This window comes from Amblyomma mixtum, unplaced genomic scaffold, assembly GCF_055824585.1.
Source record: "Amblyomma mixtum isolate Tamu unplaced genomic scaffold, ASM5582458v1 scaffold_24, whole genome shotgun sequence".
NCBI classification, from domain to species: domain Eukaryota; kingdom Metazoa; phylum Arthropoda; class Arachnida; order Ixodida; family Ixodidae; genus Amblyomma; species Amblyomma mixtum.
Window position 1 is genome coordinate 513,915 of NW_028317721.1, and position 27,650 is coordinate 541,564.

The window sequence follows — 27,650 nt, forward strand, 5'->3', positions numbered from 1 at the left end:
CCCCGTGCCACCGCAACTCCCTTAGTGAGTACGAGGGAGACATTAGGCTCGACAACCCGCAGTCCCCTATGTGGCTAGTCACAGCTAACCCTTGCGAGAATGCTGGCACGTGGTGGCACCGTAACGGTATCGTCGGCAACTCGCAGGGCGGATCGAGAACCCTGGTGCGCAGGTTCTTCTGTGGCCATTGCGGTAGAGAATGTCACCAAGCGATTCGGGAGGTCTATGATAGCACCGTGCTCGCGAAGAAAGTCGATGCCAAGGATGACATCGCGAGAACATTCGCGCAGAACGAGAAAAGTGGCAACGAATGTGCAGCCTCGGACCGTAACCCGGGCCGCACACATACCGAGTGGTGCGACAAGATGTCCGCCGGCCGTACGTATGTCGGGGCCGTCCCAGGGTGTCGTTACTTTTTTCAGGGCCGTCGCAAGCCGTCCGCTAAGGATAGAGTAATCTGCGCCCGTATCGACCAACGCGCTAACCTCCTTTGTGTCGACGAGAACAGGGATATCCAAAGAGACCCTTCCTTCAGCGCGGCCCGTCGATGGCTGTTGTGAATGACTCAGTCGGTGCGGCGGCGGAAACTGGTCGGCGACTGGGGTTGCGTCGTCGGGGCGATTCAAGCGGCGGGTTGAGGGAAACTCTTCGGCGATGCGGCGTTCGGCGTCGGGGCGATTGGGTCGGTGCGGGGGCGGAAGCGGGTCGGCGATTGGGGTTAGGGCATCGCGGCGAGTCGAAAGGCGCGTCGGGGAAAACTGCGCAGCGTTGCGGCATCTGACGTCGGGGCTATTCGGTTGCTGCGGCGGTGGAAGCTTTGCGGCGGATCGGCGTTCGGCGGCCTCGCCTCCAAAGGCCGCCGGAGCTAGTTTTCCCGACGAGGGCTCGAGGAACCGCGTTGTCCTGAGGCGAAACAGAGCCCAGAGGGGGAAGACCGGCGTGGAGAAGGCGATCGCGGCTCGCGGCGCGGAGACGGCGGACTACGCTGGCGGGTGACATACTCGGCGATGTCTTGAGGGCGCTCTCCAGGCCGTGGACGGGGGCTGTCGATAGAAAATCCGCGTAGTCCCATTTCGCGATAGGGGCACCGCCGGTAGAGATGGCCGGCCTCACCACAGTGATAGCAGAGCGGTCGTTGATCCGGGGTGCGCCAGAGGTCAGTCTTCCGCGGTGCCTGGCGCCGATCCGCCCAGTAAGGAGTAGGCTGAGCAGAGTGCACCGCGACCAATGGTGCGGTGTAAGGCAAAGGCCCAGGAGAGGGGGCCGCGCGGCGCACGACGTCCGCGTACGTGACTGGCTGGACCGGAGTCGGGTACGGCGCGGGATCGTATGGAGTCGGTTGCGGCGCCGGCAAAACTGCAGCGTCTGGTGCTATGAGGGCCTGCCGGACTTCCTCGCGGATGACGCTGGTGACGGAATCGACGCGAGGGGCAAAGGTTCCTTGAAGGTGCTGCAGCTCCTCGCGGACCACAGAACGGATGAGTTCGCGAAGGGAGTCCGGATTCGTCCTGGGATCATGGTCGAATCGATCCAACGTTGACAGTGTCGACGACGGACGCAGTTGCCGGGCGTACTGTTGTGATCTCTGCTGCAGCAATTTCTCCATGTGGACGGCCTCGGTCAGAAACTCCGCGACGGTGTTGGGCGGGTTCCGCACGAGGCCGGAAAAGAGCTGGTCTTTCACGCCGCGCATGAGGTGCCTCAGCTTTTTTTCTTCAGGCATTGCCGGATCGGCGCGATGACAAAGACGCGTCACATCCTCGACGTACATGGCAACACCCTCATTGGGGAGCTGAATTCTAGAGGACAGGGTGCGCTCCGCGCTCTCCCGGCGGTCGCTGTTGGCGTACGTACTCAGGAGCTGACGTCGAAAGTCCTGCCACGTCGAGAAAGTAGCCTCGCGGTTTTCGAACCGCGAGGCTAACACGTGCGTGCAGAGTCCTCAAGGCTAAAGTACACGTTACGCAGCTTTGTAGCGGCGTCCCAGCAGTTGAAGGTCGCAACCCGTTCGTAGTGCGCCAACCAATCTTCGGCATCTTCAAACAGGTCACCGTGAAAGGGCTTAGGCGTTCGTGGGGTCTGAAGAGTGAGATAGGTGGGGCTGGCTGCAGGGACAGTCGGAGGCAGGGCGGGTATTGGCGTCGCCATGAGTGTAGGGGTAGTCGAGGGCTCACCGACAAAAGGGAGGGCCTCAGGGGACAAGCCTCGGATCCTCCGGCTGGCACGATGGACAGGGGTGGTCACAAGAGGCGGGCGTGTCGAGTCGTCCTCAGGAGTAGGAAGCATCGGCCGCACCTCCACCAGTGTCACGACCAGAGAGGCCGTGGAGATAGGCGTCGGAAGAAGCCAAGACTGGCAGCCTTCTTTTAATTACAGCGCCAGGTTCCAGGACACCGAACAGAACAAGCGCGCCTCGAGAGCCCACCGCCGCTTCGTCGTCGTCTTCGACTCAGCGCGGAGGCCGCGCGGCGCGTTAGGCGCGTGGCAATATTAACTGAAACTTGGTTGGATGATTCTATTCCGGATGCTAATATTCTTCTCAGTGAATCCGAATTTTGCTTTTTTCGTTGTGATAGGAAAATTATTGCTACAAAAAAAGAAATATCTGCTATCTCGATCGCTGTCACTGCTTTTCTTGAATGTGTTTGGATACGGTGCAAAATCGTTGTCATTGATGTTGTTATTGCTGCCTTCTACCGACCGCCAGATATGTCTGCCACATTTTCAGGTGAATTTCATAGATATTTGAGTGACTTATATGTGCGCTTTCCTGACTCCATTTTCCTTGTATTTGGTGATTTTAACTTCCCAAACATTGATTGGCCTAATCTTACGGTTAACCCCAGCGATCCGGAAGCCCACATGTTCCTTCATACCAGCTTATATTTTTCGCTTGTTCAACTTATCACTGATCCTACCCTGCGCTCTGCCACAATGGCAATATTCTTGATCTCGTCCTAACAAATAACCCTCAGGTTTCTTCCGATTTCTTGCATTTACAAGGCCGATCCGATCATGAAATCATCACCGGGTACATCACTCGTCCATTCGGTAGAAAGAAATCATCCACTAAGCGAATTCATTGCTACAACCGCGCTAATTTTGATGGGATTAACTGTACACTGCTATCGTTTTCGGATGGCTTCCTAGCTCACTATTCATCTCGCTCAGTGGAAAAGAAATTGGCAATCGCTCAAAAGACACATTGACTAATCGTGTTGACAAGTTTGTGCCAGTAATTACCATCAGATATCATAGAAATGCAGCGTGGTTCAGTTCAGTTCAGTTTATTTCCTTAAAGACCCCTATTCAGGGGTATTACATAACGGGTGGGGCTACAGATATAACATGAGGTTTGGTTTAATCTAACATCAGCTGCGTTAACTCTTGGTGGAATCTTGGATGGACAGGTAATGGATGCGACTTGATGGGAAAGGCCGTTCCAGTCGGATGTTGCTCTGGCAAAAAACGAGGCCGAGAATGCAGTGGTACGGGAGCGTGGACGAACAACTTGAAGCGGATGACCAATGCGCTTGGATATGTGTATGCGGCGTACGATGTAGGGTGCTTCGTGCAATGAACTGTTGAAGAATTTATGAAAAAGGCAGAGACTGGCAATGCTCCGGCGATGGGAAAGAAGTGACAAGTTAATTTCAGCTTTTAAAGACGATACACTGATGTCGTATGAGTATGCGGAATGAATGAATCTAACAGCACGATTTTGAACTTGTTCAAGGTTAGCCTTCAGATAATTTTGAGGGGGATCCCAGATGGCTGATGCGTATTCAAGTTTAGGTCTTATCAGTGACTGATATGCTAGTATTTTAAGCCTTTTGGTACATGGCGTATGTGGCGTTTGAGGAAACCTAGTTTTTTTTTGGCCGATGAAATGATGTTCACAATATGCGCATTCCAGGATAGGTTAGTTGATAGTGTGACGCCTAGGTACTTTAATGTTTGCACAGATTCTATTGGTAGGTTGTCTATTGTGTAAGCAGAACGAAAAGGTCTAAGACTTCGGGTGAATGACATGAGCTTACATTTGTTAGGGTTAAGAGTCATTAACCACTGGTCGCACCATTCTTGTACACTGTTAAGGTCAGTCTGAAGAGCGTTTTTGTCTGAGATGTTAGTTACTGTACGATAAATAACGCAGTCGTCAGCAAATAAGCGGTTTGAGGAAGACACATCCAAGGGTAAATCGTTAATGTGTATTAAGAAAAGAAGAGGACCAAGGACGGACCCTTGTGGCACGCCTGAGGTTACGGGTAGGGGGCTAGAGGACTGGCTGTTTATGAGCACGGATTGAGTACGATTAGTAAACTGTTCTAACCATCTTAAGACATGTGGGTGTAAATTTAAGAGGGAAAGTTTTAGCTGCAAGCGTCGGTGGGATACTTTATCGAATGCTTTAGCGTAATCTAAAAATACAGCGTCAGTCTGGATGTTACAGTGAAGATTTGCATGCAGGTCATGTAGAAAAAGTGCCAACTGTGTTTCACATGAAAATCCTTTCCTAAATCCATGTTGTGAAGAGTGAAAGAAGTTGCTAGTATCTAAGAAGTTCATGATTTGCGAGTATATGACATGTTCCATGATCTCTCACGGCACGCTGGTTAGTGAGAGGGGAGGATAATTCAAAGGGGAATTTTTATTACCTGATTTGTAGACGGGAACGACCTTTCCCACCTTCCAGTCGTGAGGCAAAATACCTGTAGATAATGACTGCGAAAATATGAGGCACAAAAATTTTGCAGAGGTATGTTTGGTATTTTTTAACACTTTCGAGTTGATTTCGTCGATGCCGGCTGATGATGAGAGTTTAATATTTTCAATTTGGGAAGCGACGCCATCAACCGAGAACGTTGTGGCCGGCATGTTATTCGTTATGTTTCTGGGAAGGGTAGACGCGGAAAGTAGGCCGGTATCCTTGTAAATACAGATGAAAATGCGTGATTAAACATGTCTGCACTGTCAGCATCTGTGATTATTTCATCACATTCGTTAGTGAGAATAACTTCGCGGGGCTGTTGGGGGTTTATTATTTTCCAAAATTTTTCTGGGCTGTGACGTAGGATGTTAGGCAAATCATTTTGGAAAAAAGAGTGCTTTGCGTCGCGGATAGCTGCTAGATAATCTTTTTCGGCTGCGTAGTATTTATTCCATGCTGAAGTGCTCGGTCTAAGTTTGGCTGCGCGGAAAAGTCTTTTTCTCTTATTTTCTATTCGTTTTATGAACCTTGTGGACCATGGTTTGTGGCGATTTTCATGAAAAGTGGTTTTCGGAATGAATTTTTTTGTTAGTTCGTGTACCTTAGTTTTAAATATAGTCCAGTTGTCTTCAGGAGATCTGTTATGAAACGATGCTCCAAAGGATGGAAGGAAGGCAGTTAGTTCATAATTTATGGCCTCATAGTTTCCTTTATCGTACAGGGCGATAATTTTTTTGTGAGTGACACGTGGTTTTGGAGCAAAGGAAAATGTGGCATCGATTACCTTGTGATCACTGATATCTGGTAGGAAACAAATAGACGTTAGGCTTTCCGGGTAGTTTGTTAGTATCAGGTCTAGCATAGTGGCGGAGTTTTCTGCTACACGTGTCGGCTCCGAAATGAGTTGCGTAAGGTTAGAATTAAGACATACGTCAAGAAAATAACTTGATTCAGTGTTAGCAGCCGTTTGGGTACGCCAATCAATATTTGGAAAGTTAAAGTCAGCGAATAGTAGGATATGTGCATTATGGTGTGATGTAGCAACGTCACACAGAATTTTATTTAATTTTGCGCAGAAATCAGCATTATTGTTTGGAGGGCGGTAGCAGACACCCAGCAACACTGTTTGGGGCGAGGTTCGAATGAGAAGCCAAAGAATTTCCAGATATGAGACAAGGTTGATTGGCGTACATGACAACTGCTGGCTTGCTGCTATTAACCCCCCCCCCCCCCCCCCCCCACCTCGTGTTTCTTTACGACCTTTGCGATAAATGTCAAAACCGGGAAAGTCTGTCTCATCCCCAGGATTCCGGCCCATGCGCCTCGGAAAACCGGTCGCGCCATCTCGCGACAGCCGGCGGCGCGGCGGCGCGTAACTGAATGGCGATGAAAAATAAAAAATCAATATCTCGTCACGCATAACAGTTACAAGCGATCTCTGACCCTGAGGGGTTAAATACCTCATAAAGTTTCTTTTAATAAAGTTTCATCACTGTGGCTTAAATATTGCGTTTACCCTGCGCGATGAGATATGGTCGCATGATGCCTATGACGAGGTCGCGAAAAAAAACCCACTTGTCCTCACTTGATCACTCACCGCTGCCATGATTTACAATATATCGGACTGCTCTAGGAGCTTTAGGTAGCGAAATGTCCCATCTTTTAATAGATGTAAAGTATTTTACATTTGAAAGAGGCAGAATTTTTCCCTGGCTATTTTTCTATTCATCATGCATCCTCAGCATCGGCAAGAAACGTGTGGCGCCCTCTCTTGGTGCGTTTGGCTAGGCGCACGTCTACGCTTTTTTTGCTTGCTTTAAGGAGATCAAGTCACGCCTTGTGAATGCGCGCTTTTATTAAAAGTGTCCCCATCGGATGTAGGCACACAAACATGGGCCGCTACAAGAAAGTGCTCGCCATGAATGGGTATTATAGAGGACTATAAGCAAACTCCAGAGCTTTACAGACACATTTACTATTGCAAACGCGTACAGTGGCTACTTGAGGATGAGTGATAGTGGAAATGCGTGCGCATTAACTATACAAAGCCACGAAACTTAGGTATTAGCGCATTAATCGCTACATCTTAAAGCTCAATAGCGTTCAGCTCTTCGAAAGTTTAGGCGATGCGGTCAAAATGCAGCAGGGATGCGTTGAAATCAGTGTACCTCTGTAGTCTCCTTATTGAATATAAAGCTATTTCTGTAAGGGTACAAGCCCAATCAAGCCGAATTCGTTTGGCTTCTTGCTGTACTCCTGTCATCTGTACATATATAGATGCCCATAAGCTTGTACGTTGCAAGTACTGCAGGATTCTATGCAAGAAACCTGGTGCTCCGTTTCGTGCCTGTTTCACTAACTGATTGTGCGCATTAGGCAATTTGTCCAGTGTAACAATTCGTAGTGTGGTAATTCACAGCATTTCTTCTAGGTTGTTAAAGTGCCTCCAGTTATTCGATCATTCGCCGTCGCTAAGGGCTTTGCCATTGCCGTAATCGCTGCTAATTTCCGCGTTCATGTCAAAAGTGTGTGCAAACTATGAAGCGATAACGAAGAGTTCATAGAACGGCATGTTGTGAGCTATTCTGACAAATCTGCCATTTGCTGTGCAGGAAGCTACGCCTTTTCCCAAAGCTGCAACCCAGAGGCAAATCCAATTAAAATTTTATGACTATAATTTGCATTTATTTGAGAAGTAAACGCCAGCCAAATAAGTTCTTGTAGGATAACACGACGTTTCAAAGCCGGCTCTGTTTCTGCTTTAAGGCGGCAGCTGGGCGCCCCATCCGGGCCACTTGCGCAATGCGCCGCTCGCGCTGTCCATTAGCGACAGGACGCTACGTGCACGCGGCCTAGAATATGCAGTTAATTTACGCGCGTTGTAAATGTGTACAACAAAGCTTAGGCACTAGCTTGCGAGCGGCGCGAACTTGGACAACTTGCAGAATAACGAGCGCCCTCTACAATTTTCCAACCAAGAACCCTCGTACGCAGACGGCAATCTCTCATTCTTCTTCGAAAAGAGAGAGGAGAGCCGTCCCTTTATCTGTATGGGAGGGAAATTGTTGAAAGGACACAATAGAGCCGAGACGCGAAGGACAGGTGCGGGTCGAGACAGGCAGTCGTCAAGGCAATGCATCATTGTAACCTTTGCAAAGCTTTCCTTTACACTCTACCTCGAAAGCTGGCAATGTCTGGCGGGGCTTCAGGTTCACGCAGATTTGTGGGGCGCCCCGCACACCTTTTCGAAGAAGGACACAGTGCAGGGCTGCTGACTCATCTCCCCTCGCGGTTAAACCCTTCATGCAGCATTGCAGGAAGCGAAAACGTGTCTGTGAACGAGGGTTCTTGGTTGGAAAACATCTTCCTGTTAGTCAGCTTTCCCGCAGTTTTGCAAGTTGTCCAATGGACAACTTGCAAACAAAGCTTCCCCGTCTTTTCTGCCGGTCGCTTTCCTTCGTACTTTTCCCGCTATCCTCTCCCTGTGACTTCCGCCGGCTCTGAATTCCGTGAATTCCACCGGCTGCAGCTCTCGTGCTTCCTTTTTGTATTTTTTTGTCAGTAAACGATTACTACTACTTCTTGAAGGTGCGACTGCGGGCGCGTTGCGGAGCCTTTTTTAAGCCCACATAAGGTCGACCGCAGGGTCATGGAGCTTATACCGTGGATGTAGGAAAAGGGAGTTATTCCCAGAAAACATTCAACATTCTCCTCCGTCATGACTCAAGTAGAAGGCTTCTGCGCAGTTTGGTTCGGTTTCCACCACAATAGTGCCGTCAAAGTCACCCCTGTGGTGGCATGGCTGGGAAGTACGGCCACTGCGCTTCTGTTCATTTGCTTGACATAAGCTTTGTGCTGCTTCACTCTTTCCGTCATATTGTTGGTGTCCCCAGCCTAAGCCTCGTTTACATTTACCGGACTGCGGTAGATCGAATCGGGGGGTCAAGTTGTGTAAGGTCAGCCCGACTCGACGATTGCGTGTTTACATGAACTAGATTTTAGCGAGTCGAGACCGGTTCAACTGCAGCGACACCAAGCGTCGAGCAGCGCAGCGGGTGAGGGCAGTGGCAGCCTCCAAGATTGCGGCCCGGCACCGCTGTCTCGCAGGCGCGATGGCGCAAGCGTAAAAGCAGGATCGTAATTTATGCTCTCCACTCCCGCTAACCCGACTCTTCGTCTGTATCCGGTTTACGTGCTATCTTCCGTTGGAATTGAGCGAGTCAACCCCCCCCCCCCCCTGCAGCGGAGTTGACTGGACTCACTTCCTCGACTCCCGGAACCGACTGTGCGGTGTTTACATGAAACCAGTAACCGGTTTTCAACTGAATTCCTCAACTAAACCCCTTCAAGTAAACGCCGCTCTAGACACCATGCACTCGAGCAGGGTTTTTGCGTACCACGCCTTGCATCTTTTCTGTAGGACGATGGGTCTTCGGGACAGGGGAGGAGGCGCCTGATAATGATGTCCGGCTGGTACCCAGTTTCCACCGCTTCCTTTCCGCGAATGCTGGCCAATGTTTTGCTGACGCCTTTTACGTACAGATTGCATACGCGTTTTTGCTCCTGGCGTGTACTTAGCCTACGCGTAGAATTGTTTTCGTTGGGTTTTTTCCCATAAGGATGTTTTCTTTTGTTGACAAGCGCCATGGAACAGTGTTTTCTTCTACATAAGGTTAGGTGAAAGACATTTTTCGAGTCAATTCACCTCAGAGAAACCACGAAAAAATTTGTATGCATTGGAAAGCGATAGGTACCCGGGGGGCACTGGGAATCGAACAACTGAACCGCCCGCGAACCGCATGCTAAAAGCACTGCTATCGCTGATTTTAAAATAAATAAGGAAGAATTGGGCATCGCTTTCAACCTAAACTTGCTTGAATTTCACGCTACCCTTCCGACACAACTCTTTGACAATATGTTCCTCTCAGAAAGGCTATGACAACGCGACACAAGATTCGCAGAATTAAATGGATGACGAACACAGGGAGAAATGGGCGTTATTTTCAAGAGGTACGTAGGTGACCTGTTGCGGGGGTAAGGGGGAGGAGAGAGCAAAGGGCAGTAGGGAGAGGGTGCTGTCTCCTGCTGTACCTTTGTGTGCGCCTTTATCTTTTTCCCCTTTTACTTCTCCTCGAGCCGTGGACCGCAGGCCGCGAATTCTTCTAAAATGCGCTGTTTTTTTTACTTCCGACGCTGAAGAACGACAAAGCTGGCGCGTCTGCCAAACCGGTCCTGAAAGGTCTCATGCATGAACGCATCCTTGCCGGCTCACGTAAAAAAAAAAAAAAAACCCTTACAGCTGCTAATGTGCCACTCCTGACTGAAGCGGTCAAACATTTCCCAAAAATCCCATCAGAGTTTTTGGAGAGAATCAGTTGCATTCTCTGACGTCCTGGTTACGCAGGACTGCCACCAGCTTTGCGAAGAGAGCAGTGCAAGGCAAAAAGAGTGGCACAAAAAGAAATTTTGGTCCATTTGTCGTGGCTACGGCAAATGCGAATTAGATGTGTTAGCACTGCGGTTTCGATATTCGAATCCGCTGATCACGGCTGCAAGTTGATGCAGAAGATACCCAAAGCACAGCGCGAGAGACGGGTAGTTTAGGACACGGGATGTTCGGCTGCGGTGATGTAAGAGCGAGTGCTGTGGTGCTGAGGTGTGTCGTATTACGTGTCATGTCGATCTGCTACTGTTTTCCATATGGTTTGAACACGGTTCATGTACATAGAACAAAAGGCAGTGATATAGTGGTCTGATGCAGTGGCCAGCAAAACTAATCTATACGCGCCGTCCGGATTCGCAACCCACTCGGTCCGTAAGGTATTTTCGTTTAGTTAATTTTATTTAAGGTCAAGAAAACTCCAGACATACAGACGGACCTAGGCGAACACTAAGAAGCCTCAGCACCGAGTAAAAAAAAAACTTTGATCGCATCAGGTCGCTGTTGTTCCACTGCCATGTGGAGCAAGACCTTTCTGCGGCCACGTAATTGGTGGAAGCTTCGGAAACCACGTGTCCTCAGCCTGTGTGTCAAGAAACCAGCCGTAGTGCGTTTATTTTTTCTTTTCTCACCCAGCGTGTTCAAGGCGGGCTGACTGTGCGGCTGCCCCCCGTGCTCCCTTTGTTGGCGTGCAGGAAAAGGAAAAGTCGGGTCGCGGCTAACAGGGCTCTGTGCCTTCTTCGTGCGACTTCGAGCGATGATTTGTCAAAAATTACTGCAAGTATACACATAACATAAGACATGACTAAACGTCCCATAAGCGGCACAGAACTTTTTCGAGACAACGGAACAAGATTTTGCTGCGATAATCAGAGAGCGGAGCCCTAAAAGCCTGACAGTTGCTATCATTAACAACATGGTCGGGAAGGTATCCAAACTGTGAAGGATGAGGTAAATGGGATAGTTGGTTCAGAAGCAACAAAACTTTCCACCACACCAGCACTTCTCAGCATGAGGGGTTGTTTTAATAAATATTTTGTGTATTGGAGCTCCACAATACTGGTATTACTGCAACAAAATGGCGATATTTCTACTTCACAGCTGCATCAGAATGCACATTTTTCGTTCCATAGTTGCCCCAGAACGCCCATTTTTGTTCTCCAAAAGCTTTTAAAAAAAAACATATTTTGGCCATTCCAGCACTCTTGTCAGCGCTCCGTCACTCAGTCGCTAGCTTTCGTTGCAAGCAGTCTCAGTCACCGGAAGCAGGACTCCGAAAGTTCGCGAACAATGCTGAAACGGTGAGCGCAAGCGGCGCCTATGTGTTGATCCTGCGTGAACTGAAACGAAGCCTTCAACGGTGGGCAGAGTCACGCGCGATCTTGCGATGCCACCATTATTAGGAAGTGCGCGCCCACGAAGTCAAAACCGCCAGACGCAAGAAACAGCAAAAACAAAGAAGGTGCCATTTGGGCATTCGAATGCCAGTTCAGCGTCAATACATTCGGCTTTACGTGTTTGGCCAGTGAAATGCAGACTAATACCCGTGCCACACGGACAGATTTAATGCCATTAAGTGCTTACTGCCTTAAGTTTAATGGCATTCGTGTGGTGCCACACGCATAAATTTAATGGCATTAGCCTTACTGCCATTCGCGACCTACTGAGTTCGCCACAACTCATTCGCCCGTGCAATGTGCACTCTCGTTCCCATTCCACACGCAGAAAAGCGTGCAGCTTTGTTAGTAACAACTTCCTAGCCAGTAGGAAATGGTTGATTCTTAACTTTCAGTCAGATGAGGCATCTATATCGCATTTTCGTTGCAAAGAGAGCCATTTTAACCAGCCTTATTGACAGGTACTCTCGACTTATGTGCTGACATGTGAGTTTATGGCTACTTTTTCGACTTGTAAAGCAGGAAAAGCCGTATTTTCTGGAGAGTCGTTTTCACATTACATTTGAACAACATTGCCGATATATTATACTCATTAGGAATGTTTATATTCAGATGAAACTTTTGACCACCTTGCAAGCGTTATCGTCATCGCCACTTTCGATAATGGCATTAAATGTGGACGTGTAGCACCAACTCCAAAAATAATGTCATTAACAAACTTAAGGCCTTAAGCATTGACTGCCATTTCTTGTGCGCGTGTGGCACGGGTATAAGACGCTGCCAGGTAAGCTGTAGGTACTCTGAGCAGCTCCGTTTTTCATAGTGAGGCGGGGCTAACCAAAGTGCAAGCGCAGAATAGAAGGCTTGATGATCGATACAACTCATGAACGGTACGACGAATACACCCTATGGCTTCATCGATTGGCATGACGCCGTGACATCTTGTACCTGTCAGCCTGTCATCACGAGTTTTTGCACGTTAAATGGGATTACTGAGGATTAGGCAGATTAAACACGACGATAGCGAAACCCGGCAGACGGCATTTGACGGAAGGCCTCCTTTCAGCGGAATTTGTCGATTACGGTTCTTGAGTTCTATTCGACAATTTTGACTTTCTCAGCTTCTCAGATTATCGGCTCTTGAAAAAAAGTATAATATGTGATTAACGTAAATTAAACCAAGGATAAAAAAATGGAGTTCCAGAGCTACGTGAAACCACCCACAGAGTGTTTCCCGTCGTATGGTCCTCCTCAGAGTATTTTATAAATTCCGATCAATTAGTTAATTAGGTAAGATTAATTATGCTAAATTTTAAACATTCTGTTGTGTCCCCTTATTGCTTTTGTGTGTGTGCGCCCCCGCATCCTCCTCCTAACGACCACTCGCATCCTCCTCCTAACGACCACTCGCATCCTCCTCCTAACGACCACTTGCCCCTCGTCGCACGCTGTCGCCAGATGCCCCCCCATGGTGCGCCCCCGCATCCTCCTCCTGTTTTGGGAAGCCACTCCCTCCCGTGGACGCTTCTCCGCTCCCTCCTTTCTTCGGGCGGCCAGTTCGGCTCCTGCCTCGGTCGACGCTGGTCGCACCCTCATCGGCTTTAAATAAACGAAGTCTTAAAGTACCGTGTGCGTCTTTCGCTGCATTCAACACAGCGACCGGACACGACAGTGGCGACGAGGATGGGATTCGACCCGCGCTACGCAACGCTATTGACAAGCCATGGCTACGCGAGGGTTTCCCAATCAGATACCAGAATTCAACGGCTCATCGTGGTCATCGTGGGTTGGACGCCTTCAGTTCTACTTTGAAGCTAACAACATCACAGACCCAGCCTTGAAGAGGGCCAACCTGCTGACGCTGTGCGGGGAGCAGACCTACGATACTGTCTGCGCCCTTATTCAGCCAAGCACACCAGCGGCAGTGTCTTACGACGACATCGTAAAAGCGCTGCAAAAGCACTACGACCCAAGGCCATCCGAGGTCTACAGCCGGGCTCGCTTCCAACGACGAGATCAACTGGGAGGAGAAACTGTGAGCGCCTACGTAGCCGCGCTCAAGAAGCTCGCTGCCGACTGCAATTTTGGAACGCTGTCGACAACAGCTACCGGGCAGGAGGGAGACGCAGCTTCTTCTGCTAACACCACCATGCTTCCCTTGGACGTGATGTTACGCGACAGATTTGTGTGCGGACTGAGTGACGAGTCACTGCAGCAGCGCCTGTTCGCTGAGAAGGACCTCACATTCAGCAAAGCTTACGACATCGCCGTTCGAGCGGAGAGCGCCGGTCACCAGCAGAGAGGGATTCGCCGGAACACCGAGCCGGTACACCAGACAAGCAACCAGGTGCGCAAGCCTTCTGTTGTTGTAAAATCGGTCAAAAAGGCACAACGCTGCTGGCGGTGTGACGACCAACACAACCCCCAGGGATGTCGATTCCAGTCAGCCACGTGTAATTTTTGCCACAAGCGAGGGCATATCGAAAGAGCATGCATTACGAAACGGAGACTTGCCAAGATAAAGTCACCTTCCCAGCCTAATCACAGCGTCAACGCCTCAGAGAATACGCCGCTATCTGATCTCCATGGAACAACATCAGCAACACCATCTGTGTTGTACGACCTGAACACCATGAATCTCGGCACGCGACCGAAGATTTTTACAGAAGTAAGCGTACATCACCAGCTGATTAAGTTCGAGGTGGACTCCGGCGCAGCCTGTACTCTGATCAGTGAGGACACGTTCCGAACTTCATGGCCATCTGACGCACCCGCCCTGCAACAAGACGACACGCACCTGCGAACGTGGTCAGGACAGAATCTGCCACTATTGGGCTCTGCCAACGTGCAGGTTAACTACAACGGCCAGACCCATACGCTACCTCTGCTTGTTGTGAAGGGCACAGGATCAAGCCTTCTAGGGAGAAACTGGTTTTCTCCACTAGGGGTGATGATATGCGGCATACACCAGACGCCGAGCCAGAACATGGTTGAGCAACTGCAAGAGAAATACGAAAGAGTATTCTCGGAAGAGATTCCAGGAAACGAAGGGCCCCCGGTCACACTGGAGTTGTTGGACAACGCGCAACCCAAATTTCTGAAGGCCAGGCCGGTGCCGTTTGCTCTCCGAGCTTCAGTTGAAAAAGAGTTGGACAAACTGGAGCAGCAAGGTGTCATCGAGCCGACGCAGCATTCAGAATGGGCCACACCACTTGTCGTAGTTCGCAAGAAGAACGGAACCATACGCCTCTGCGGAGACTACCGGAGCACCGTCAATCTTGCGACTAAAGCGTCCTCTTACCCGCTACCGACACCTGAAGAAGTATTCAGTGTACTGCGTGGCGCAAGAGTCTTCAGCACATTGGACCTCACCCAGGCGTATCAGCAGCTCAAGGTGAGCGAGTCAACTGCTGAATTATTGGCAATCAACACACTCAAGGGCTTGTACAAAGTCAAGCGACTGCCTTTTGGCGTAGCTGCAGCCCCAGACATATTTCAAAAATTCATGGAGACAGTTCTTCAGGGCCTCCCAGGAGTTTGTGTCTACCTTGATGATGTCATCATCAGTGGCACTTCCACTGAAGAGCATGCAGTGCGCCTAGAGCTCGTTCTCGAAAGGCTATCAAACGCAAATTTGCGCATAAGCAAAGTGAAATGCTGTTTTGCGGTGCCAGAGGTGCAATTTCTGGGACACCGAATTGATGCAGAAGGCATTCACCCTACCGAGGACAAAGTGCGAGCGATCACAGAAGCACGAGCTCCAACAAACAAGCAGGAGCTACAGGCTTTTCTCGGACTCTTGACGTTCTACGACCGGCTCTTGGAACAAAGAGCTACCGTGGCCAACGACTTATACCAACTCCTTCGGAAAGATGTGACATGGACATGGTCGCCACGCCATCAGCAGTCATTCGATGCCCTGAAAGACCTGATTCGAAGATGTACAGTCCTCCGCCACTACGACGAAAGGAAGCCTCTGCTTTTGGCTTGCGACGCATCACCGTACGGAGTCGGCGCGGTTCTATCGCAAACTGACGAGCAAGGAAGGGAAGCTCCCATCGCCTTCGCCTCACGTACGTTGTCGCAAGCAGAACGCAACTACGCGCAACTTGACAAAGAAGGGCTAGCCATCGTCTACGCGGCGACACATTTTCACCAGTACATTGCCGGCCGGAAGGTGACCTTTATAACCGATCACCGACCGCTATTGGGCATTCTGGGACCACAAAGGCCTATGCCACCAACTTTGTCTCCGCAAATGACACGTTGGTGCATCAAACTCTCAGCGTACGACTACGCTCTGGTCTACCGCAATGGGAGTAAACATCAAAACGCCGATGCGCTAAGCCGTCTGCCACTAGACGCAACTGTTGACGAACCATTTCCACCAGGAGACGTTCTGATGTTCGAAGCACTGCCAGAACCTCCGCTTACAGCAGGCACAGTTGCAGCATCTACGCAGAAGTGCGCAGCTCTCCGGCTAGTTTACACAGCTGTTCAACAAGGCAACGTGCATAAACTCAAAGGGGACAACTTCGACGCTTACCGCAGGCGAGCTACAGAGTTGAGCACCCATCGCGGCTGCATCATATTTGGGTCCCGAGTTGTGATGCCGAGAGAACTACGCGCACAAGCTATGTCTCTCATCCACGCCGGACATCGGGGCATCGTTGCAATGAAAAAGTGTGCCAGAAGCTACATGTGGTGGCCTGGCATTGACAACGACATCGAAACAGTGGTGCGAGAATGCAAGCCTTGCCAGAGCAGCCGGAGCGCCCCGCCGAAAGCTCCTGTCCCAGAATGGGAAAAGCCAGACACACCATGGCACACACTGCACATTAATTTTGCAGGACCAATTGAGGGCTGCACTTTCCTTGTGGTCGTAGATGCCTACACAAAGTGGCTTGAGATAAGGCAAATGGGACAGACGACTTCGGCAGCAGTCATTGACAACCTCCGATCACTATTTGCAACGTTCGGCCTGCCGCGCAAGGTAGTGTCGGACAACGGAACACCGTTTGTGTCTGCGGAGATCCTCAAGTTTTATCGCGACAACGGGATCTCATCAGTTACATCGGCCCCCTACCACCCAGCGACAAACGGACAAGCCGAGCGCTACGTAGCCGAGCTAAAACGCGCCCTTGAAAGAGATCAGACAGGCTCGCTGCAGCGCCGCCTTGCGCGCTTTCTCTTCAAGCAGAACACGACGGTTCAGAGCACAACAGGCGAGACCCCCTCGAAAATGATGTTCGAGCGTGAAATGCGAACCCAGCTCACAGCCATCCTCCCCGAGCCAAAGGCAGAGACGTTCCGGGAAGAAAAAGCAATTCCGCGCTGCGGCACGCTTAATGAGGGGCAGCGCGTCCTCGCCCGACAGTTTCTGAAAAAGCCACGCTGGGAGGAAGCTACAATTGTCAGACGCATAGGCCTGCGCTCTTGGCTCGTCAACATACATGGCACAGTAGCACGCCGACATCTCAACCAGCTGCGTAGATTTACGACGCCGTCTGAGAGCTGTCCGCCAGCGGAGAGAACACGTGCACCATCTTCCCACATAGCCTGGCACCTCTTCCCGGAAGAAGAGACTTCGCCCAGGACAGACCTAGGAGACACAGCGAACAACAGCCAGCCTACAAGTGTTTCTCCCCCGAGCGCACAAAGCCAGCGCGCCTCCACGCGTGAGCGCCGACCCCCTGCACGATACCAGGCAACTTTCTAAGGGGGAAGGAAGTGTTGTGTCCCCTTATTGCTTTTGTGTGTGTGCGCCCCCGCATCCTCCTCCTAACGACCACTCGCATCCTCCTCCTAACGACCACTTGCCCCTCGTCGCACGCTGTCGCCAGATGCCCCCCCATGGTGCGCCCCCGCATCCTCCTCCTGTTTTGGGAAGCCACTCCCTCCCGTGGACGCTTCTCCGCTCCCTCCTTTCTTCGGGCGGCCAGTTCGGCTCCTGCCTCGGTCGACGCTGGTCGCACCCTCATCGGCTTTAAATAAACGAAGTCTTAAAGTACCGTGTGCGTCTTTCGCTGCATTCAACACAGCGACCGGACACGACACATTCACTTTAGGTTAACGTGCCTTTTGTTAAGTTGTAGAGGAGAGTTACGAAAGAACCGATCAAGTTTTTTTGTAGGAGCGTGTCTTCTACGTGGTTCTTTCTTCAAGTTTTTTTTAAAAAGCCCGCGAAATATGAAAACATCACGTGTTTTCTCTCTTGCGCTACCGTACTGTCGCGTTGCAAGCCAGCTCTGAATGAACGAAGCGTGTGCGCTCACCGTGGCCAAGTAAGCGGCCGGGGCGTAGTTCGACGGGCTGCAAAATTATGAACAAAAAAAAAAGGAAGACTACACTGGAATACACGACTTCACTACTTTCACTTCATTTTTTGGTTTGCCTGCGCGATGTCTCATAAAAGCCCTATCGCAATTGGCAGATCACGCCGTGCGCTTTCCATGCTGGAAGAATGTGCTGATCGCACTTTCAAGATTATGCTAAGAGCGGCGTCGACTGCTCACTTCCAGAAGGTGAGCGCGCACGCTTCATTCAGAACGCGCTTGGCAGCGCTACAATGCAGTAGCGCAAGAGCGCAATGAAGTGTTTTTTCTTTTTCATATTTAGCGAGCATTCCATGAAAACTCGAAAAAAGGGCCACGTACGTTGCTACAAAAAACTGGATCGGTTCTTTCGTACCGCCCCTGTACAACTTAACAAAATGCACGTTCCCTTACAGTAAACGTTAAAATTATGTATAATTGATCTTAAATACGTAACTAATTAAGCGAAAATAAGAAATACTCTGAGGAGCGCCACACAGTGAGCAACAACATGTCGTTGGTTTCACCTGGCTACGCAGCAACCCTTTTTTTTTAATCTTTGGTTCAAGTTCCGTGAAACACCCTGAATAGATTTGGCCTGCAATTGCGTCTATCTGGAATGAGGCAGGGGCCCTTGTGCTTGCCTCGTCCTCTGGAATAATGACACACGCACCCTATGGCGCCTCTTGGAAAGCGCTTGGGTGCTTTATTTCGTTGCTAAGGCGTTTCACTAAAAAACCTAGGGTTCCGTGTTTTCAGTATTTCTTTTTTTTTTTCCATTTGGGGGTTATATGGGGTTTATTTTTTCTCTTTGGTTCGATGATTTTCGCTTTCTACTTTCAATGCCGGAGAGAAACCGGCGTTTATCGGGATAGGTGTTGTAAAGCGGCTGTATAGTTACTGGAGAAAATATAGCGCACCTGAATTTTTTCATTAAACACATACCAAACACCCTACCCAATGAATTAATGCCCAAACGAGTAAAAATAAAAGAGAAATGCTATGACAGCAACGGAACGCTGTACGACGTAAGGTTATTCAAAATTTTGGCACGAATGTAGTTGGGAATACTGCCACCGCATTGAGCCTCTGCCAGTGATGGCATCGCTTGGATTGTCTGTAGTGTATGTAGTACATACGCACGCAAATACTTGGAACGACGAACGCACGGCGCCGGATTTTCTCGTAATGGAACTATAAGGCTTTAAAGAGTATAAAATGTTATATTTACACGTAGTGAAAAAAAATGGACACGTACATTGAGAGATTTGTCAGCCATCGGAGGAATGCGGCCAGAAAGCACACGTTTTACATTTGCACTTGATGGGGGGATGGCAAGAAAATCAAGAGATGGTTTTAACAAGACCGGCCATTCTTTACAGCGCGCTCTCCATATGCTGTGAAAGCAAACGTCAGCAGATGTAATTTTGAACAGCGATTATTCTGAGATCCTTCTTTCAAAAACGGGTGGTCTGCAGAGCTCACAACAGGCGAAAATAATCCATTAAAGACTTCTTTGTCACCAATCCCTGCTCTATGGGCGGGTCCACAACTTGCACTTGATGCCAGAAGTCATCGCTATCAAGTGAGTTTTCGCGGAAGCTGCGCATATATTTCTCGCGGACTTCATAGCTTGTCGAGTAGCGAATATATCGGTCTTCGCACCAAACGCTGACCATTCAGGAAGGTATTGACCAGTGAAGGTGCAGGCTAGATGAACCAGGATTGAGTACACGCAGCAGACAAGTGCCTCCTCTGATTCCAATGATTTTATTGCTGTGTTTATTGCTTCGATGTTCTATACCACGCGATTACACTCCACAAAAACTATATATACAGTCATGTCTTCGGGGATAGCGAGTACTGCTAGCAGGTTCTCGAGCTTTTCACCTTTTGTTTGATTGCTCTCCAGAAACCAAGAACATGAATGAACGCTAAAAAAAAAGTACCAGCTCTCAGGGGAGCCACAGTGGCAAGTTGCCAAACTGGCAATGAGAGAGACGTGCAGGCAATGTGAAAATCCCGCCGTATTCCCCTGGAGCCTGTAAGCACTGCTGAGCCGAAAGAGCAGAAGATTTTGTCGGGTGGGGAGCTTGTCCTAGGTACTCTCGTGTCCTGTTGCGTTCCTCGCTACAGGAAACTTATGCCTACCTACACACTTGAAAACCGTCACGCTGGTTAAGAGAAGACAAAGGAACGCGACAACAGAATTTGGTTTCGATTGAAAGGAATGGTACCAAGGACAGTTCAGTGCGGCTGTGTTCCGGGTGAACTAGAGAAAAAAAGTAGAGTACATTTCTTCACTTGAAACTGGCATTCTTTTCTTCAAGGACGGCTGAAAATAAGTGTTCATTGGTTTTCCAGCATTCATATCAAAATGCCGCGGGGGTCATTTTTCGGAGTTTAACGGAGTTTAACGGAGTTTAACGGATACCGAAAACACGGCATCTCTACTTGTAACAGGGTTAGTTGGTGCGATTGCAATGTTAGAACTACGCTCACTTCAATAAACCGGCCTACACGGATTCGTGTACTACCAGTACGTGTGGGTCTTTGTTCTGTACAGTCCAGCCAGCGCAGCTCTAACGCAATATGTTTTCCTCTTTCCGACTTTCTACGGGAGCCAGATCAATTTCAGCTTAACTTCCACACTTTCACGCAGCTGCTGCGCGGCTTCTAGAACGGATATGATAAAACGTTCCGCTGACAAACCACTTGCCCGAGTGCCTGGCATACCGAAGTTTACCAAACATGAACCGATGCTGCAAGCAGTACAAGAACGGCGTACGCCGAACGGGCGCCGAAAAAGGGCATGCACCTCCATGTTCTTGGTGCTGGCTGGCTCCCCCTCTGAAGCCGACGGAAGTAATTTCGAGCCGTGAAGAAAAGAGGTTGGGTGCTCTGAAGGGCAACTCGAACCGCGAAAAGTTCTGGGAACCTGATAGAGCTTCAAGCCATAAAGAAAAGAGTCGCCGAGAGCTCCGCTGTCCTCTGAATGTCGTAAACCGGACCCCGCTTCCTACGCGTGCGCGAGCGCCCGTGCGTTCCGGTGGTGGTCCGGTGACGTCTCCTATAGTGCGCATGCTTATACCGGTTCTGTGGTATTCCAAGAGCGCCCACCTTGAGCGCGTACGCCAAAGAAGGGCCCTTGGAGCACACTTTCAGCATATCGAGTGCCCTCAACAATTTTTCAACCGAACATTCTCGTTCGAAAAATGAGGGGGGAGATGTCCCTTTGTCAATATAAGACAGAAGTTGTGGAAAGGATGTGAGGAGCGGGTCGGGACAGGTACTTGTCACGAGAACGCATCATGGTAACCTTTCGGCAACTTCTTTTTACACTATCTCGATGGCTGGAGGCGTGCGTCGAGGCTTCAGGTTCCGGCATATTAGGGAGCAGCCCCCCTCACCTTCTTCCAAGAACGACACAATGGAGGGCTACTGTATCATCCCCCTTCGCGCTAACCCCTTGAGCCAGCCGAGCAGGAAGTGGAAACGCGGTCTGTGAACGAGGGTTCTTGGTTTGAAGAGACCTTCATGAAAATAAGCTTTCCTGCAATTCTGCAAGTTGTCCATTTACTTCAGACACAATGAATGCCGGCACGTCGAGAGTATGCTAGGGTGCGTCAGCGGACATCAAGGCCGCCAAGCGACCCACAGCGAAAGCGGGTATCTTCCACGGAGCTGCCTTCGTTGCCTGCGTTCTCAGTGCACGCTCTGCGACGTATTAACATCGACAGCTGTTGAGGGCATGTTTCTCGGTTGTGCATCGTCGGTGTTGGTGTTGATGTCTGAGAGGTACGAGCACAGTTGCATCACGAGTGAAAGAATAGTGAGGCCATGCGTATTGAAAACAATATGAAAATGAATGGCAATAAGAAATACGAATTTCATCACCTGAAATCTCGCGTTCTACAGCGGTAATCACGTCCTGTGATTTTTGCATTCTACTCTGAGCGTTTTATTTTTGTTTTTGATATAGTGACATTGGAGCCTCGACGCTTTGTCGTCGCCAGATGATCTCTGGAGAAACGGAAAGTTTGCTATATTCGACTGGTTTCTAGCCACACAAGGAGAGAACACGCGGTTTTTGAAGCTTTGACCAATTACGTGGCCGCTGAAAGGTCTCGTCCGTTCCCAATGGTTTGTTTTATTTGATACTGCACACAAGCCATAATAACACTGTGCACGCACGTTTAATGAGAAGGAACGAAGTAAAGGCTCTAGGAAAAGCCTTTCAGCATGCCGTATTTTTCAGTAAGTGAGCAGACGAGAACCACGGCCACTCGGTGATGCGGTTCCATCGAGCGGCCGTTTTTTTGTCAACCGCCACCTCCACAAACTGGTAAAACAACAGCCAGCTGACGGGGTCGCATTTTTTGGTGCGGCACTAAGGCTTGAATTCTCGATTTCGACGTGGTCTGTCTGTATGTCTGAAGCCTGCTTCACGTGAAATAAAATAATCGAAAATGTTTTGCGGCCGCGAGTGGGTTTCGAACCCTGGCCAGCGCGAACAGATCAATTTTAGACAACTACATCACCGCAACTGAGCATCCCGCATGCATCTTAAACTACCAGTCTCTTGCGCTGTGTCTTGGATATCATTTCTTCAACAGCATCCGTGCGCAATGGATCCGAACACCGCAACCGCAGTGAAAACCGGAGTGCGGGCGCACCTGCGCATGTCGAGTAACCACGCTAAATCGTCCGAAATTTGTTTTTGTGCAACTCTTCGTACCACGCCATGACCACGCGCTCTGGTTTTAACAAAGCTGGTGGAAGTCCTTAAGCTGGTGGAAGGCATTAAAGAATGTAACTGATCCTTTGCAAAAGCTCTGATGTCATTTTTGGGAGATTTCTTTCGCGCATGGAGTGACCCTTCGCCAGGACTGACACATTACGGGTTGTAAGTTTTTTTTTTTTTATGAAAGCCTAGAGACAAGAGTGCGTTCATGTATGAGACCTTTCCGGGCCGTTTTCGCAGAGGCGCTGTCTCCGTCCTGTTTCACTGTAGGGAGCAGAAAAACAGCGCACTCCAGAAGCAACCACGGTCTGCGCTCTAGGACTCGAGGAAAAGTAAAAGGGGGAAAAAAGAAAGGCAGGCAAAGGCACAACAGGAGACCCCCCTACTGTCATTTTCTCTCCCGCCCCCTTACCACCCACGACCGATCCCCCGTTGCAGAATAACCGCTCTTAAAAAATAACAACAATTTCTCTCTACCTATGCAACAGCTCACATGAGTCACTTCATCCTTCGCCCTTCATGATACTACACCTCCCCCTTCTTCATCAGTTCCCCGCTGGAAAAAGTTGTATGATGCAATAAACTCATACAGTTTGTCATACAAATATCATATACTTATCATACGAATCATAGAAAATTATCATAGAAATGTCATACATTTCTGTAAAATTACACAGTCATCATAGAGATGTCACAGAATATCATACAAATTGTATGATATATCATAAAAATTGCACGATATTCTATGATGAAGCCTCTGTGAGGTTATTGCATCATAGACCTTTTTTTCAGTAGGGTTTGATGTTGCCAACAGTGCGTCTTGTTCTTGTTGCCTTTGTGGGAAGAACACTGCCAAAAAGTCATGTCCGAAGGGTACAGTGAAATGCAAGCAAGTTTTGATTAAGACGAAGTCAGCGAAACCTTGGCCAGTATTCTCAAAAAGGAAGGGATGTAAACTACACACAAGCCGGCCACCATTATCGGACGCCTCCTCCACCGTCCCAAAGACAGTCATCCTAAAGAAAAGGCCTAAGGCGTGGTATGTAATACCTTGCTTCAAGTGCTTGGTGTCGTAGGCTGTGAAATATGGCGGTAAGGTGAAGCAGCACAATGCTTACGTCAAACAAATGAACGTAGAGCGAAGCGCGGTGGCCCACTGCACAAGCAGGCGGGGTGGAGCGCCAAGCCGCCGCGCTTGAGAAACCCAGTCAGCTTTTAAACGTCGTGCTATCTAAAAATAACTTCTCTTCATTTCTCAAGAAATTTAAATCATAATCAACAACATTTAACTAAGGTTTGACTCTTGAGTGCTGCTCTGGGTAAAGGCGTAGTTTCTTGCCGAACAGACGGAAAACGCTACGGAATAGTTCCCAGCATGCCGTTTGTGAAGTCTTCTTTAGCTCTTCATAGTTTGCGTACACCACTGGAATATTTTCCAAAACTAGCATCGCTTGCAGCAGTGGTAAAGCCCTTATCGACGGTGAACGAATAATCATCGGAGGCACTTTACCAACCTAGAAAAAATGTGAACTACCACACTACTAATTGTTACATTGGATAAATCACGTACCGCGCACAATGAGTCAGTGAAACAAGCATGAAGCGCAGCATCAGGTGTTGCCGCTTATTATACTGCAGCACTTGCTCACTCAACGCATTCGTACTGCATTTTCACCACATCGACAGAAGTTTCGAAGAGCTGACTGCTATCGAGGCCAATAACATGAGTGTTGAAATGCAGTGATTAATACACGATTTTAATATTTTTAATGCACAGAGTAAGAGCCACATACAAGTATTCGTGAGTGAGCTCTAAGTATGAGCGTCGGGAATTACGCATTTCACTGCTTGAACGAGTGTCCCTGGAAGTTTCATTGCTTTTGTATTGTTAATGCGTACGCAATATCAGTGTCATTATGCATATGTGGTCACTGTACGCGCTTAATAAAAAATGCACCTATCACGCAAAAGAGTCCTTGTAATCTCCTCTATCCACCCCGGGCGCGCTTTCTTGTCGCACTTTATGCAGCAGCCCATGGTATAGCCTCACTCCGATGGGAGCACTTTTGATTAAAGTACGCCTTCATGTGGCACGACTCAACCTCTCAAAGCAAACAACCAAAGCATAGCACGGCCGGTCTCGACGCGCTCGCTCACGAGCGAGCGCGTCGGGACCACATAAAAAACTTGCTTTCGAAAAATATTTCGTAGCTAGCAGGGCTAAACCGCCCCCAAATTTTTTGACGAAGTTGGCATGCGTACACCGCACTAGCCACGGTCCGGCTTCTTTTCTTTCACCCCAGCAAAGAAGGGAGCGAGTAGGGGAGCGACACAATCAGCGCGCCTTGAATACGCTGTGTGACAAAAGAATAAAGAGAATCTTTGCCGGGGCACCGAAAAGTTGGGTTCACGTGAGGGGAGCGCACACAAAGTGGAGAATAGGGGAATGTGAAGGCATCTCTCCCCCAACCCAGGAAGGAGGAATGTAAGAGGAGAAGGAGGAGCTCAACTTCATGCGGCGCGTGGTGGCAGATTTGTGAACTAAGGGCGCATGAACCAGAATCCTGGCCATGGTATTTCATGGTCGCTAACATCGTTGGTCAACCAGGTTTCTGTTAGGATGAGCAGGTTACTATCAGATGATGACATGAGGTTGAATACGGTATCGCGTTTCGGAAGAAAGCTACGAATGTTGTTAAAGATAACGAAAAATGAAAGCTTGTGCTGGGGCGTAGGATGGGAACAGTTTCTTACCCTGGTATCGCGAGATGATAGCTATGAGATTTCTTTGACTGTTTTTGATGATGCATCGTAGTAATAGCGCTTCGGGCCAATGAAAAGGGTTTTGAAAGGAAGGGCGGAAGCTACTTTTTTCTCTTTTGCAAACGCAACAAGGTGTGTGCGAGCAGCTCTCACAGGCCGTGAAAAATCTTCGCCGATACTAATATCGGTACCCTTCAACTTGCGTCCATTAGCCAAGATGAGCTTTTTAGTTTGGTGGTATGTGAGCTTTACGATGATTGGACGGTCTGTGCTGTCAGAATGGCGGCCGATGCGATGAGCACGTTCGATTCCTTTTGTGTCTAAATTTATGTTTAAGAGGGTATTGCATTCATCAATTATTAGTTGTTCCGATTGCGCAGAGGTTTCCTCGGGATCGGTTTTCTAAATCATCAATGCGGGTTTCTAATCTGCATATGATCTGGTTAGTTTGGACTGTTTCACCTTTGGCGCTGTCAATTTCTGTTTGCAGAGTCATTAGGTTTTCGTGCGGACTCTCTACATGAGCCATCCTTTGGCTCAGATCAAGTATTTTCTTGTCTGTAGCTAGGAGTTGGTGCTTCAGATCTTGTATTTCCGCGATTAGAGTCTCCTGACCGGCATTTAATTTTATGCGGAGCATATTGCTAGAGCTACCACTCACGCCGTCGGCGTGGGACCCCTAAACGTCACACCACGTGACACCGGATGAGAGAGGCGGCCTCCACCTCGCGCCGTCGCCGTGGGACCCCTAGCCGTCACGCCACGTGACACCGTGACGTCGTCGTGACGATGCCATCGCACAGACGCCGGAATGTCCTCGAGCTGCATTCCCGCGCATTTCGAACGCGCGTTCACACTCGGTGTAGGTGAAACGCTCGCTCCACCAGGGCAGGCAGACGCGGCTTCCGTGGCAATCCAGGCGCTCACCCAACGCGCGTCTCGGGGTTAGTCGGCGTTCCGCTGTAGCCATGCCGTTGCCTTCCCCCACGACGAAGGCTTCTAGTGGTTGTATTAAAATGACCAAGTATGGAACCAAGGAAAGCCATGTATACCAAGCCTAGCCACCAATATGCTTCGCATCTGACTAGGCTTAACCTTAGCTAAGCCTCAGCCATAATGTTTTGTAGTTCACTTAGTACGGCGGTATTATCGTTAGGGCCGGGGTTGGTTTCAATGTCCCCGGACAACAACAGCAATGAACGAATCACGGATACACATTCAGTTACAATGGCAAGGCACATCTGAGGGCTCGGTAGCTGTATCAAAGCGTAATTGCTAGATTTTTTAGAAAGGGATTCCGTTTTACTAACCTGCATGGCGAAAACCATAGGGTTAGCTGGCAGTGTTGTGGCACAGCCACCGAGCCCACTAAGTGCTGTTAAAGGTCGCTGTCCTTTTATATGTTGCTGATGGATTGCTGTCCCTGTCGCTTGGGCCGCCCAATGTCGGTCGAGTTCCCAGGCATCCACTGTTGGTGCTTGCGCACGTGTTGCAGCGGCGATGACAGTCATGATGCCGATGTCCAGTTCACTTTGTTTCCACTCCGGCGCATGCCTCGATGGCACACACCAGTGCGAAGTCAGCAGAGCGGGCAACATGCAAGTGACTGCGGCGATGAGCACCTGCATGGCGAAAACCATAGGGTTAGCTGGCAGTGTTGTGGCACAGCCACCGAGCCCACAGAGAGCCCACAAATCCCCTTCGTCGTCTTAATAAGAAGGAAAAACGCTTGTACCGCCAAGCAGTCAAAACAGGTCTTCCATCGTCATGGGCAAAGTACAGGCATTGCGATCATGAAAATCAGTCACTGCTTAAAACAACTCGTCATCATTTCTTCAGTCACGACCTGTCCACCATGTTAACCAATAACTCTCATAGATTCTGGCGCGTCATCAATCCGAGTTCCCAGCCCGAAATAGTACTAATCATTCCTGACGATGATCCAGGCACTGACACTGAGTGTGCACAGCTTCTTAACGACGCATTCGTTTCAGTGTCACCAATGAAGACATCACTTCCTCGCCCATGTTACAGACTTCTTCCGTCACTTCCATGCCAGATATTATCATTAGTGAATCAGGAATTCTTGCCCTTTTCACTAACCTCAAAATTCCTACTAGCTCTGATCATCTTGGATTTAATAACATAACACTAAAGAATGTCTCTCTAAACCTCTATCAAGTATTGACATCACTTTTTTCACAATCATTATCATCTGGTACAATTCCTGATGACTGGCGTACAGCGAAAGTAATACCCATTTTCAAATCCGGAGACCACA

The 27,650-nt window shown here is 49.2% G+C and overlaps 1 pseudogene; it reads right to left on the bottom strand.

Moving 5' to 3' along the window:
• Positions 1 to 3,360: 3,360 nt before the first annotated feature.
• Positions 3,361 to 27,009, bottom strand: LOC149324546 (uncharacterized; annotated as a pseudogene).
• Positions 27,010 to 27,650: the final 641 nt, after the last annotated feature.